This window comes from Rhipicephalus sanguineus, chromosome 8, assembly GCF_013339695.2.
Source record: "Rhipicephalus sanguineus isolate Rsan-2018 chromosome 8, BIME_Rsan_1.4, whole genome shotgun sequence".
In the NCBI taxonomy this organism is placed as follows: Eukaryota; Metazoa; Arthropoda; class Arachnida; order Ixodida; family Ixodidae; genus Rhipicephalus; species Rhipicephalus sanguineus.
The window spans coordinates 138,285,331-138,299,650 of NC_051183.1; positions in this window are offsets into that span (position 1 = coordinate 138,285,331).

Sequence of the window (14,320 nt, forward strand, 5' to 3'; positions counted from 1 at the left end):
ATTTATTCAGCGGAGATTTCTTGGTCAAGGTTGCGTCTTATTGGCAGCCCCCAAGATCGAGCTGCACATGTTCTAACGCGCCGGCGGTGCGGTTGCCGGTGATAGACGCCCCCAAACCCGAGACTTTTGGCGCAGGTTTGGCGCAATTTTCGTCGATATTATCAGGATGGCGCAGTAGTAAATACAATTTGGCGCATTTTGGCGCAGTTGGCGCAGGAGTGGAATCACTGCGTTGTGTTGTGGTTCGAGTGTCCTTATGCCCTGCGTTGTCGGTGCTGGAGCCATCGCCCAGTCGAGAGCAGCGCGGTCGGTGAGCGCGCGCGCTGCTGTGTGGGCAGACTCATTCGGGTTCAGGGCAACGCCCTTTACTGAGCCGATATGTGCGGGGAACCAGTAAATGGTGTGAGGGACCATACCATCTGGTGGAGCTGTTCAAGATCCTGGCGGCCTGTGTTGATATACAGCCTTTTGGAAGGCTCTGCGTTCCGACTGTTTTCTCCCAGCTTCTTCGGCTCCCTCTCTGCGGTATCAACCTCTCCTCCTGTAAGCACGCTTTCCGCAGCCTTGCTTGGGGCGCCGACAATAAAGTCCGTTAAAAATTTTTGTGTAAGGCTTTGGTAAGGCGTCATCGTTCGTCCGTTTCTTGGTGCTCGCTGCCTGTGTGCTTGTGCGATGCGATGTTTTACGACTCGAGCTGTTCGTGCATCGTGCTTTGTTGCTCGAATACTTTCAGGTCAAGTCCCGGAAGATAGTGCCGGCACCCAATAGAACGACAGGTGAGCGTGCCCTTTGAGTCACGGTTTTCATTGTGCCAGTTTGAATTCACGTCCATACCGAGTAGCTGTTTTCTGCAGTGGGGCTACCGTTAATGTTTTCAAAATGATTGATTTCAAAAGGGCACGATGCTGCGTTTACGTCTTGACACGAACACGCAGCGGACATGAAGCACGTGCGACTTAACTATAGCTACAGGTTTACAACTCTCATGGAACTGCGTGATTGAATGTGGGCTTTGCATTGGTCTCCGGTTAATTACTCGTCATCGCCTACAGCTAGATGTATGAAAACTTGTGCTGCTCTGGGAAGAAGAAACGAGTTCACTTTTGCACGAGTCGACGGCGCTTTTTATCTAATCGGAACTTGTCACTTTTCTTCAGGATGGAAGCGTTTTTAAAGTATTCCGGAAGGCCGCACAGGTGCTCCCAGAGAAAAGCTGAAGAATTGCAGAATCGGCGCATTTCAAGAAGAGATGCCATGAATCCTCCGATATCATTTGTTCATATTCTCCGTGTTTATCATCACGAGTTATACGAAAATCAAGGTTTTCGGAAATGTACTCAATATAGTGCGGCCAGTTGTGCTATATGGGGAGTTCATTTTGACATTTAAGATGACCTTTACGTTATTATTCTATTTCTAGGTATTTCAACTGCTTTCATTTGTTTTTTCATTGCAGTGGATGCTCACTTTTATTAGTTATCATAATTTTGCTCAGTATCGCGCGCATATATCAGTAGCACTTCTGCACTTTTGTCAGTATAAAAATTGTGTTTTTTAATATGTGCATGTATGTGCCCTAGTGTTATGTTCTGTTTTTTTTATTCCACTGTTTAAGTTTTTAACTTTGCAGAGAACTTTCGTGTTGTTTAGTGATCATGCACATGTGTATGGTAATCTCCTGTTAATCTGTTCATCACTTCTGTTAATCTCCTGAGCTGTCTTCCGGGCACATGCTGCATGACTGGAGTGTTTGCAGAATGCATGATTGCAAAGTGAGTACATTCAAACGTTCAAAGAACGCGCGGCGCAGCACGCGCAAGCGGATCCATACGCCAGAGATGGTCATAATCAGTGACGCTAACAATAATCACACCATACGTTAGGGCAATAAGGACTCTATTTCGGGGTCATCAGACAGATAGATACTAATCAAAGCATAAAGTCAGAAAAAAATTTTACTGCCAGTGCTCGTTCAATTGAAGTATCATACTTTCCAATTTCTCCATTCCAACGTAATTTATAACAAGATTTCATTAGCGCCCGCTTCAGATACATAAGGACACGCATCTGCATTTCGAAACTTGAACGCAAAGATATGAAGCTAGTAGAAAAGCCCTAACGCTACACCTTCATGCTAAAGTTGGAAATATTCGCAATCACATAACGCAAACTAAACTTCCTCATTAAACTAGATCAGATATGCAGAGGTCTTAAGTACAGAGTATGATTAGGGTTGCCAGGTTATTCGGCTTCGACGGCATTTGTGGAGAACCCGTGCGCAAAATCGGACACCATATCGCTTTCTAATAGTACATAGTAGTCTGAATCCTTGATATGGGCGCGTTGGTTGGACTAGTTGGGTTATGATCCATGGGACTAATCAAACTACTAATCAAACGTCTAATCGAATTTTCTTTTCGAAACACACAAATAGCTTATTAGATACAGCTCCCGCTTCTGTAGAATTCCAAGTACTCTAGGTGGTTTAAAGCATAGATGGTTCAAGCATAGATGGCTGACGTTCCAGCGCTGCTATTGTCTCTAATACTAACCGAAGAACAGTGATCCTCGCTGCGGAGGATTGCGAGATTGCGTATTCTCCGTACAGGATGTTACAGACAATCTACAACACATGGGGGGTATTTGAAAATATTTGTGAAATGCGTGTAGTTGGATGACCATCCTCAAAACCTAAGCGTGTGCCACAAAATCACGACCTCAAGAAATTCACTACCACAGGAGGTTGTAGTGCAACGGCCTCCGATGGCTACATTACCTTACACTGAACACGCGCCTAGCTATCTTTGAAAACATACCACCACCATGTAAAAACTGTAAGGCTGTAATACTGTAAGCCTTAGATGCGTTATCAAATGCAAAAATGAACCATTCGCGGCGTCGGCGTCGCGCGTCGGTGGCGTGAACCCGAGGGATGCAAAAAATTATCACGCGATGACGTCACCACGACATGACAGATCGCTAGACTGGGTGGTGCCATCGTTATTCCATCATGACGGCGTCATCACTTCACATTGTCGCTTGGGCAAACGTGGGTCGATCACGGAGGCAGTGCAAAACACAGGTTAGTGAAGAAAGCTTAGTGGAGGGAGGGGGAGGGGCACTAGTGGTGCAAGCGTGGAGGAAGAGTGGAGCTGGGCGACCTTCTTCGCATCTCTTATTTTTTTATTTTTCTCGCTCTTCTTCGTCGCTTGCTTTCATTTTTTTCTCAGCTCTCTGTGTTTTCTATGTATTTTTTCTCGCTGTTTATTCTATTTCTTTCATTCTCTTTTTATGTATTTCATTCTCTTCCTTGCCTTCTTTTTCCCTCTCATCTATTTCTCGCTTTCGCTTTCTTTCATTTTCTTTCCTTGATTCTGTATCTTTCTCTCTATTCTCTTTCTAATAATGCTTTACTCTCGTCCCCTCCTCCTTTCTCTCCCTCAATGCTTCACTTCTCTTTCCCACCACTTGCTGTACTATACTATACCGTACTATAAAAGGACTATGCTACGCTTTCCTAGCGTGCGTGGATAGCTGAGTGGCTACGAAGCTCGCCTTTGGGTCGCGGGTGTGCGGGTTCGAATCCCGCCTCGGAAATAACTTTTTTGCGCCTAGAATGTTTCTCTTTTTTTACATCTCTGTCTTTCTCTCTCTATCTTTCTCTGTGTATTCGTGCTCTCGCCCATCAGGGATATGGCATCCCACGCCGGACAACACGGCGCAAGTGCCCTGGGATCGAAGCAGAACATGAAGAACACGCCGAAGAGGAAGAAAGGACCCGTGCCGGTTCATGATGACGGTCTTCTCTCGACGAATAACGGTATAACGAAAAGCTAAACAGCTCTGCTGTAAAAGAAAGTCATGACTTTCCTTTCGAAATCGCGTTACGCGAATACATAAGAGACCCTGTAACATACATTAGCTGTAGATATCAAGTTACGTGTGGATAATTGGGCTAATTTTTCGCACGGTTGTTGATCGTTTAGCTCGCGGTTGCTTCATCGTTGTCATCTTTGATACATGTATTTTATTTTTGCAACTCATACATTTTTTAGCTTCCAGAATACCCCAAAATCTTCGAGGGCGCTTGAGCTTCGCGTTGAAGATTTGAACGCAATAGCGTTGTGGGACCCGGTTGGCACAGATTTCTCATTGGATAGCCTGGCTTCGGTTTTTTCCGGGTAGACACCTAAACTATGATGCGAGAAAGGAACGTACTCCATTGTAACAATGGCTGTTTTAAACTCTGTTAGAAGCCTAGTGCAGGTATAGCTGCCAAGTCCCTACTACGTCATAACTTAAGCTTTGCAAAGTAGCGAAGCACACACTACGTTCTTCAAGGCAACAGATGCACCTATGCAGCTAAAAACGTTCCTGATGTCTTGACTGATGATGATTATCAATTTTGACTTGGCGGTTTATAGGCGGGCCTTCAAAACCATTCACTCGTTGTTGCGATTCATGTGATGTGGTGGACTTGTATGGTTTCTAACGCTTCTGTCACTAATATCGCATCTGTTAGCGCGAATCCTTGCCACTACATAAGACATCTCGGTATCGATTCTTTCCGAAGCATTTTTCATGTACTGGTACGCCTCTGCTGTAGAACAACTGACAGCCACGCAGAATATCGTAGTGAGGTCATATCTAACCCCTGATTTTGTTATAGCGGTCATGATACGGTCACCCAACAATCTGCGGTTTCCAGCGAAGAATAGAGTAGAGGATCTATTGTACCTATACATATATGAAAAATCCACTGTACATTATTATTTCAGTAAAAATAACCCCCGCCTAACACTGGCGACCACCATTTTGCCAAGGCGGTGTTTGACTCATTTGCTACATGGAGCGGAGCCGTCATGTTCTATCAAAGTTTCAGCCGCTCCAAATCGTTCACTTTCAATTCCAAGCTGAAGAAACGTGAAACGGCACGATTATACGCGCAGCTCACCGGGGAACAATATTGTTCGCCGGAATGCAGACGCTCGCACAGCGAGGCAGCTTGTTACGTCACGACTCGCGAGCGTGCCGGTGTTGCCCGACTCTCAGGCAACTTGTGTCTTTACAAAAATGTTCAGTTAAAAAATTATTGCTCAACCAAATGCGCTAAAACTTCACCAGCTGTTTGTTAACGGGCAAGGATTAACCCGCGTAGCTATGATTCAAAATGGTGTCTCATGGCCTTTTAAGTCGAAAGCTTATGTTTCAAGGTCATGTAGGGTACTAATATACGGTCAAAAAAAGCGAGCGCGCTAGCTGCGCGTGCACTTCGTCCACTTCGTCCTTGCACCATTCGTGTGAGCAAGCAGCGGGACAAATCCGTGAAGAGGGCTAGGCAAGTGCTCCGCAGCGACCCTGAGGCGATGGTCCTGCCTAGCATCCACGGTCTAGACGCGGGAGATGCGCCAGCCGTATTCGTTGCTAGTCGGGGCCGCATCCGAATTGGCTGCTTCAGCTGGCTAGGATGAGGGTTCGTGAGCTGCTGTCGTTTATCAATAACTCGAATACACGGTGCCTGTGAGCCGTAGCCTGGGATAAGATGTTCATGCTACATCGCTAATAGTCCTAGTAGGTTCTCCGCTTCGCATTATTAGAATGCGAAGCATCCCCCCTCATGCCGTTATTTTAGATGCGAAGCAGCTTTTGCGCTGGGCTTTGTCCGTAGAACCATTGACGACCGTCCGCTTTCTAAAACCTACCATAGCCATCTGTAATATATTGAGCGCGAGCTCGCGTCAAGGAGAAGTCTTCTTCGTCTCGTTCTTCGACCGCCTTGATGATGATACTTGCAGAGCACTTTAGGGGCCCGGGCTGCCGTATGTGTCCTAGCTTGGCGTTACGCAGAGAAAACCACGTGTGCTGGTACGCGCTAGCGCATTCGGGCCTGTGTAAGAGGCTGGGTAAGACGCTGTGGCCTCTCCCCCTTACACTCTCTCTGCAATCATGTGATTGCGTCGGCGAACGAGATTCTGCAGACCCGCGATGAACCAACGCATTGTATCCTAGTCAGAACGCGCTGGCACGCGCTAGCGTGTTCGGGCCTGTGTAAAGGGCTGGGTAAGGTGCTGTGGCTTCTCCCCCTTACAATCCCTCAGCAATCACGTGATCGCGTCGGGGAACGAGATTGTGCAGACGCGCGATGAACCCGCGTGGCGTGCTCCAATAAGAACTTAGGACGAGTAACAACAACAGCAACTACATTGAATTCATGGTGTGCTCCACATGCAAGGACGCGTTAACATCGGGCAAGGTGCCCGTGATGAACGGAACTTTACGTCGACCCATGCGCTCCTTCGCATCCCCACATGGTTCCATTTAGTGGGAGATGGTGAAATTTTTATTTGGAGCCAATGCGATTATTCACACGCGAACTACGCACATGACGCCAACACTGAATTTCTGAGAAACGAGATATGAAATGCTATCGCGTTAAAATTGGAACCTCGGGCAACGATGCGCCTACCTCCAGGAACCACCCGAACTTACAAGAAGTCACGGCACCTCTAGGACTAATATTACGCGTACGTAAACTATCGCCGCGTTGAGCATCTTGGAATTCAAGCATTACGCATTCAGAGAGATTTCAGCTTTTCAAGCAGGGTTGTGTGTTGCGAGGAAAACATTTATTTCGCAGTTTAAAAAAAGAGCATCTTTATTGAGGACACCTGTGGATTACTCGGGAAGTCATCCCACTGAATCTAATGACAATGTGACGATATCACAGGGCAGGATATTGTGCCGCTAGAATCTTTACCTTTATTTACATGACAGAATGCTTTAACGACACTTAAAATATTCTTATGGGCGGAGACTTAGCCTAGGGCCCCACTGGGCATAGGCGTCCGTTCAACGTGGTCCATCAGCGCTTCCTGGTCGTCTAGGTCAGAGCTTGGTCGTCTAGGTCAGAGCTGGACGGTCGTGCTTCCCACTGCTCCAACCTGTGTGTTCGTGTCATTGTGTAGCCCCTACACCTCTGAGGGGTGTGGGGGCTACATTGAGCAGCGCCAGGTAATGCGGTAAGATGTAAGACTCCGACCGAACCGGGGGCAGGAACCTCGGCAGCACGTCGGGATTGTGGCGTGCAATGTTCTTATGTGAGGTTAAGCCCCTGTTTGAACTTTCCTCCAAATGATGGTCGTCTATCCTTATAGATGTTTATGGAGAGGGGTGTATATTTGTTGTGTAATACCATGAAGGCGACAATGTCCCTTGCGATCGTAGGGCTGAAAATCTGATAAGGCGTTGGGATTTTGAAGTCTGCTGAAGTGGCCGGTGTCGGTTCTCGGAAAGTTAGTGCGCGAGCCGCGATGCTTTCCCTGTCATTTCCCTTCAACCCCTAGTTTGTAGGGCACCAGAAGATCATGTCATGAAAGTTCTCATGAGAGAAGCGCAGATGAGGAGGGCGTACTTTTTCTTCTACAAAACCTGAATTTGAAAAAAAGTAAGTCAGCTGCGCCTTTATTAATTAATACACCGTTACTTAGTTCACAAACAGCATGCGTATCTAACCACATGCGTGAGGTGTTTGTATATTTTATCGAAATTCAACTTTTACCAGATTACTGCCCCGGTAGAAGGAAAATGCTAATACGCAAGTCCGATTAGAAACTAGATGTAAACACATAACCCGCAGCCTCATTATGATCTTGGAAAGTATTGCAAAGTATTAACATTATATTTTCTAGAAAGATCCTAAAATTTAATGACGGAATGTATAGTCAATGAATATTCAATAGTAATTGATCAGGTCAATCAGTTAAGAAAGGGAAAATAGACAACCACCTGTTTGTAGCACGAAGCCACAAGGAAATCCGTACGGATTTCTCAGAAATAAAGCCTCTTAGTTGCCGAAAAATTCGTCCTGGTCCGGGGATCGAACCCGGGACCAACGCCTATCCGGGGCGGTCGCTCTACAAATTGAGCTAACCAGGAAGATAGCAATTGGCAGCGCGAGGGCGAATCCATCGACAACTCGAAGCAACTGGACACATATTGCAAATCAGTTCTGCGGAAACCCGCAAGGTGGCGGAAGGGTTAAGAAACCTTTCGGGTTTCCGCATAACTGATTTGCAGGTCAATCAGTTATAAGAGCCACGTGAAATAATCGAAAACATAGCTAACTATAAGGTGTATGATGATCATGTGGAAGCTATAGTTCTAGATTTCTTAAGATGTTTCCAATTTCAGGCTAAGTTTGGCAAACGACAATGATAGCTCCCAAGGACTTCATATTCATTTCAGAATACCGTAGAAGTCAGTTCTTTGTCCCCGGTATTTCTTACACACATTATTGAGCTGCAGTTCTCCATTGCAAGCTCTCTTCAGGCACCACTCCTTTCGGATACCTGAGTCGCATATGCAGTCCTACACAACACATGTAATTACACAGAACTTTACATTTCATATGAGTGAACCTTATCTTCGTGTAACACGTGAGGAATATTCACAAATCTGTCGAAAAATCATTGGATTTCTCCCAACAATATGAGGCTACCCTGTGTAACACATAGGCTAGCATTCTATAAACGTGCTCAAGCAGTCAACAGAGATGTTTCAATATTGACATTTGGCATAACATTGAAGGACCGCTGACATCGAAAGTGTTAACTCGAGAGGTTTGATTGTCCTGCATACGTAGGTACTTCTTACCGACTATTTGTCGCCAATGTAACCATGAACACATATTAATTTTGTTTCAGAATAAGCGTGACACTCCTCTGTGGCCTTAAGCGAGTAACGCGACTACTGCCAATGTCATGGGCGAGGTCGGGGATCTGCACAGTCCCAGGACTGCCGCACGACGGAAGTAATTATTCCTGCCCCCCCCCTCCTCATGTTGCCGGGCTCCTCTCGAGGTAGTTGTGCCTGCTTGCACCAGTGACATTTTAGTGTGGTGGCAAAGGCAATTGAGCGTGTCTATCTATCTATCTATCTATCTATCTATCTATCTATCTATCTATCTATCTATCTATCTATCTATCTATCTATCTATCTATCTATCTATCTATCTATCTATCTATCTATCTATCTATCTATCTATCTATCTATCTATCTCCTACGTCTCGGTGCGGTCGTGGTCGCCTCCTTAACTTGGTATTGACCGAAATTGGGATAGGGGGCATCAGGGTATGAAGAACATGACTGCCTCGTTGTGGCATGAATCACGTGAAAATTCTGTCGTATACGTCATGAAACCCTTTCATTCAGTCACGTGTAGCACATACCCATATACCACGGACCACGGTATGCGGGTATCAGCCACAGATGATTTACAGGTTATATCTACCAAGGAACAGCGACAATACCCTTCGGTAATGCAAATGCAAGAGTGTTAAGAAAATACGGCATCGGCAGCATTAACCCGATGAACGCAAAGAATAAATGTCCGGGTCCAGCATGAATGGAACCCACGAATTCTGCTTGGCAGTAGTGTATGGTAGCTCAGAGCCACGAAAGGTTTTGAAACTGCTTTATAAGAGATGCTATGCAGGCGTCGTGACGCTGCTAGCTACGAAAATTTATAACCAGGTAGTGAACATTGCACATGCACTCCCATGATGCAGGCGTCATGTCGGGTTAACGTAAATTGTGACTTCAGGGTCGACTACGCTTTCAAAGCAGTATAATAAACATTACATATGCTCTTTTATGACTCAGCTAGCTATATTCAAGCGTTGCTCGACCACGGAAGAATACGTTAACAAATGACATTCACGGCATCGCACCGTAGCGTCCACTTAGTTTCGTAAACCTCGTGTCAGTGCTCTCACGTGAGTGCTCATGTTGCGCCAGGTTATTAGATTCACTTTAAACGCCAGTTTAGTCAACGTCCTTGGTAAGCCGACGGTTTACCGGCTTACCAGGGACGTTGCTACTAATCCATTTACAAAAACATGTCGATGTTCTTCGTAACACTTGTCTCAAAGGAAAGAAATTCAGCATAGACAGGTCGCGTGGTTAGAGCATCCATCTCCAATGGAGTAGGTACTGGGTTTGATTCCTAATGACGCCGGGCACCAACCTGTTTCTTAAAGGGGCCATGGCAAAGTCACCGACGAAATAGGAGCTTTCAGCGAAATATAGTAGTAGAGGGTCCATTGTGCCTGTACATGTGCGAAAAATGGACTGTAAAGCGGTATTTCAGTGCCAAACAAGTCCTAGAAGTCGCCGCCTATAAACCCCGCCCACCCCCGGCGACGACCATTTTGCCATGGCGTGTGTGACGCGGCGTGCTTCATGGAGTGGAGCCATCGTCTCATGTCTAAGTTTCAGCCGCTGCAAACCGTTCAATTTTCAATGCCGAATTTAAGAAAGCTCTAACAGTTCCATTGCACGTGCAGCTCCCCACAAAACAATACCGTTGGCTGAAATACACACGCTTGCAAAAGAAGCGGCTTGGTACGCCACGGCTCGCGAGTGCACCAGTGTTTTCAGGCTCTCGGGCCGCTCGCATGTTTAAAAAAATGCTCGTTATAAACTAAGTTCTCGACCAAATGGGCTCAACTTTCGCCAGCATGCTCGTGAACACCTAAGTATTTTGTTTATTTTATTTATTTATTTAACAATACTGCCGATCTCAAGGAGATCATTGCAGGGAAGGCATACATATGAAACAGAAAAGAAACACGAGGCAATCATTTCTAGCATGCAAAACAACAGGTAATCAATACATGAGAATCAGTAGTAACAATGATCAAGGTGAGGGTACAAATCACTGCAAAACTACGAATTACAACAACTATAATGACAAGGTGTACAATGATGCAATCACGTTATCGATATACAGGGCCTGGATACAAAATACCAGATGACAAAAGAAAAGAAAAAAACAACAAGGTTCACAAAAACTGCTCAGCGTGTACCTTTGCTTCTACCATTTCTAAGAACACATTCAAAGATGAAGTATTGTAACAGAAGGACTAAGTTGGTTGCAATCTCTTATGGTTTGCGGGAAATATGAATATTGAAAGCAGTTTGAATGAAAAGTGTATTCATTAAGTGTTTGAGAGTGCCGGCAACGTGTTAACCTAGAACGACTGAAAGAGATTAGCATTGATGCATCGATGTTTATGTCTCCGTGAATTAACTGAAACAAAAACTTTAGTCTTGCTATTTTCGCCCGACTTTGTAGTGTTGACAGACCAGCCTTGTGTAATAATTCTGTAGGAGAATTCGTTTGCCTATATTTATTATAAGTGAACCTTACTGCCTTCCTCTGCACCCCTTCGATTCTTGCGATTAGTTCCTTTGTGTACGGAAACCAAGCAATATTGGCGTACTCTAACAACTGGTCTGACAAGCATCTTGTATGCCAGCAGCTTTGTATTTGGGGGTGCCAGATGAAGGCGCCTTCTCAAAAAGAAAAGCCGCTTTAGTGCATTTGAGGTTATATTGTTGACATGGGTTTCCCATCGAAGGTCATGCGTTAAAGTGACGCCTAAATATTTATGTTCAAATACGCGAGTAAGAGGTGTGTCATTAATAGTGTACGTGAAATCAGTTACTGCTTTCTTTCTAGCTACAGTAAGCGTAACGGATTTCTTAGCATTCAGAGTCATTTGACAATCCTTACACCAAGAAAATAGAGACTCGAGTGCATTAATCAGTACATGGTGATCATCAGCGGAATTAATTTCACGGTACAAGATACAATCATCAGCGAATAGCCAGATGTTAACATTCAATGTAGAAGGCAAATCATTAATGTACAGCAGAAAAAAGACAGGACCCGGACCCAGTACACTGCCCTGGGGCATTCCCGATGTAACAGATGCTAAAGTGAAATTTTCGTTATGAATATGCACGAATTGTAAGCGGTCACTCAGATAGTTCTCTATCCAATTAACAATAGGGCCTTCACCTATTGTACACTGAAGCTTCCTGATTAGTTTATTGCGTGGTACGCAATCAAAAGCCTTTGAGTAGTCTAATAAAGTTAGGTCTGCCTGTTTCCTATAATCTAGACTTTGTGATATGTCATGCGTTAGATCTAATAGCTCGGTGACTGTTGAGAGACCGCGACGGAAGCCATGTTGATAGGGCCACATAACGCAGATTATGAGCGAAAATTGGGTATCATGGCATCTTTAGTGAGAGAGAAGGTGCCAAGGCCTGGCGCTCGGTGTTGCGGGAACTATCTTCTCGAGAAGGTGGCATCCTTTTCTCTTTCTTTCAGTCCACATTTCCCTCCCCCCAAAGAAGCTGATCCGTGCTCCATTATGGGCTGCACAAATATGCGTCGTTCTTCTTCGCAGACCGCTACTGCAGCATTTCTAGCAAGGATGGAGGCGGGTGAAGCATGCGCTGCTTATTAGAATTGATTCATACTCAGAGTGAAAAGCTCTCTACTTCGTTACATATGACCTGCGCTGCCGCTTTCCAGAACCACTACAAAAACTGTTCTCCCAGTTTCGACAGTCCATCTCCGCAGAACAGTAATTGTGGCCTTCCTTGTGTCCATTTTTTTTATTGAAACCCGGCACTTCTCAATTTTCCATCAACAATGCCATCTCATGATAACAGCGCGCATGCCGATCGTGATCGGAAATGACGTCGCTCGTGGCGTTAAACCACACAAGCACTTAGATATGTGATGAATGTTGGTGACCAAGAAGACGTTACAACGAGTGAAATTGTTCTTCGAAGCAGTTCTATAAGAACTGTCCGGGTGTAACGTCGCAACATCTTGATACATTTATAAGCAACACCTTCGAGGAGGGCTCCGAAAATTTGGACCACCTTGTGTTGTTTAACGTGCACCTAAATCTAAGTGAACCGGGCTCAAGCATTTTCGCGTCCATTCAAAATGCGATCCCGCATCGAAGCAGTTCTAGTGCACCACGAGATTATTCTTGTAGCTTATTATACAATAATTACGCTTCAAATATAGAGTGGCTTTTTATGCTAAGTGTCTTCCAATACCCGCGGGATATTTTTATAGCGAGTGTGTGCAATGTTTCACACACAAGGTAAAAATCAACGTTGCGATAATTCTCAATGGCACGTGTGGACGGGTTAAAAACACAATTATTACAGTTAACCGGACGAATTTCTCTCATACATCAGATGATAGCTTCGGTATTATAAGAAATGTTTAACCGGATATGCTGGACATGCTACCTTCACGAGTAATGAATTTGCGAAGTGCATTCGAGAACACTGCTCCCAAGCGGCATATGCAATACCACTGTCAGCCTCCACGAGAAGAAGCTTGGCACAAAGAAAAAAAAGAATGGAGGCGACCTTTATCCTTCACTTAGGGTTCCGGTGGTGGCACTCGCGCCTAAGCGTCTTTGTGCCCTGGTGTATGTTCTGGGTTAACCTTGCTTTTTTTTGTACTGCGGGAGCATATCTCAGAGGACACGTTGAAGGACGGCGTGCTTGAGATCTGCTCCGCCAGGTGCCGCGACGAACGCAACTGCTCATGAGAAAAGCGTGTGCTCTTTCGATGCACTCAATCAATTAATTTTCACGAATGCTGAAAACGCTCACATCGTTTTTATTGTCCAACAAGCACGACGAAACATTAACAGAGGTCTCTAAGTGGAGGTGGTTATCCATGGAGAGCTGTACACGGCTTGTCCGTAGTACGTAGTGTATCTAGTATTCCAATAATTACCATTTTTGCCTAAACACACCAGAAGCCTCCGTCAAAAAGTGGAATGAATGACATGTCGTGGTTCAAAAATGCAGGGCGGGGGTTCAATCTTCCCCCACACTGGATACGCCAGTGTTAGCGCTGTTGCCATGATCAGCATGTCATTTCTTCGCGGCAGGTGTCTGTGGTTAATAAATAAGCATGTTTTATTTCTAAAGCAAGATCCCGTCTGTCTCAGCTACACCACGTGAGAAACCGCACCCCCCTCCTCCGATATTTTCTATTTTTGCATGTGTACAGCGCAACATTTTAGATGTGTGTCCGTTTTCCACGTCCAACGCTAAACATGTGAGTGAACATACGTTAAGATTGGTTGAAGCCTCACCCTCATCTATACCCACACGAAATCACTTCTGGCTACTCCGCTGAGCTGCAAGTTTCTTTAAAAGTTAACATCCTTGCTTTGAAAAATATCAGATTGGTCGTAGAACATGTACAATTCGCCTGCTGTTACTATTCAGTAATGGAGCCGTTTCTTGCTCTTTCTAGTGGCCGACATGTATACAAACGTTTCATTGTGACTGCGAGCTCGTTCGATAAATAGGCACGTACTTCGTTGATTAATAAATAGTTTTCTCGAGCGAGCAACGATATGCCAGCACTGCAATGTACTGACTTGCAGCGCCAGTCTACAGACGTGCCTGTGTAGAGACTTGCTGT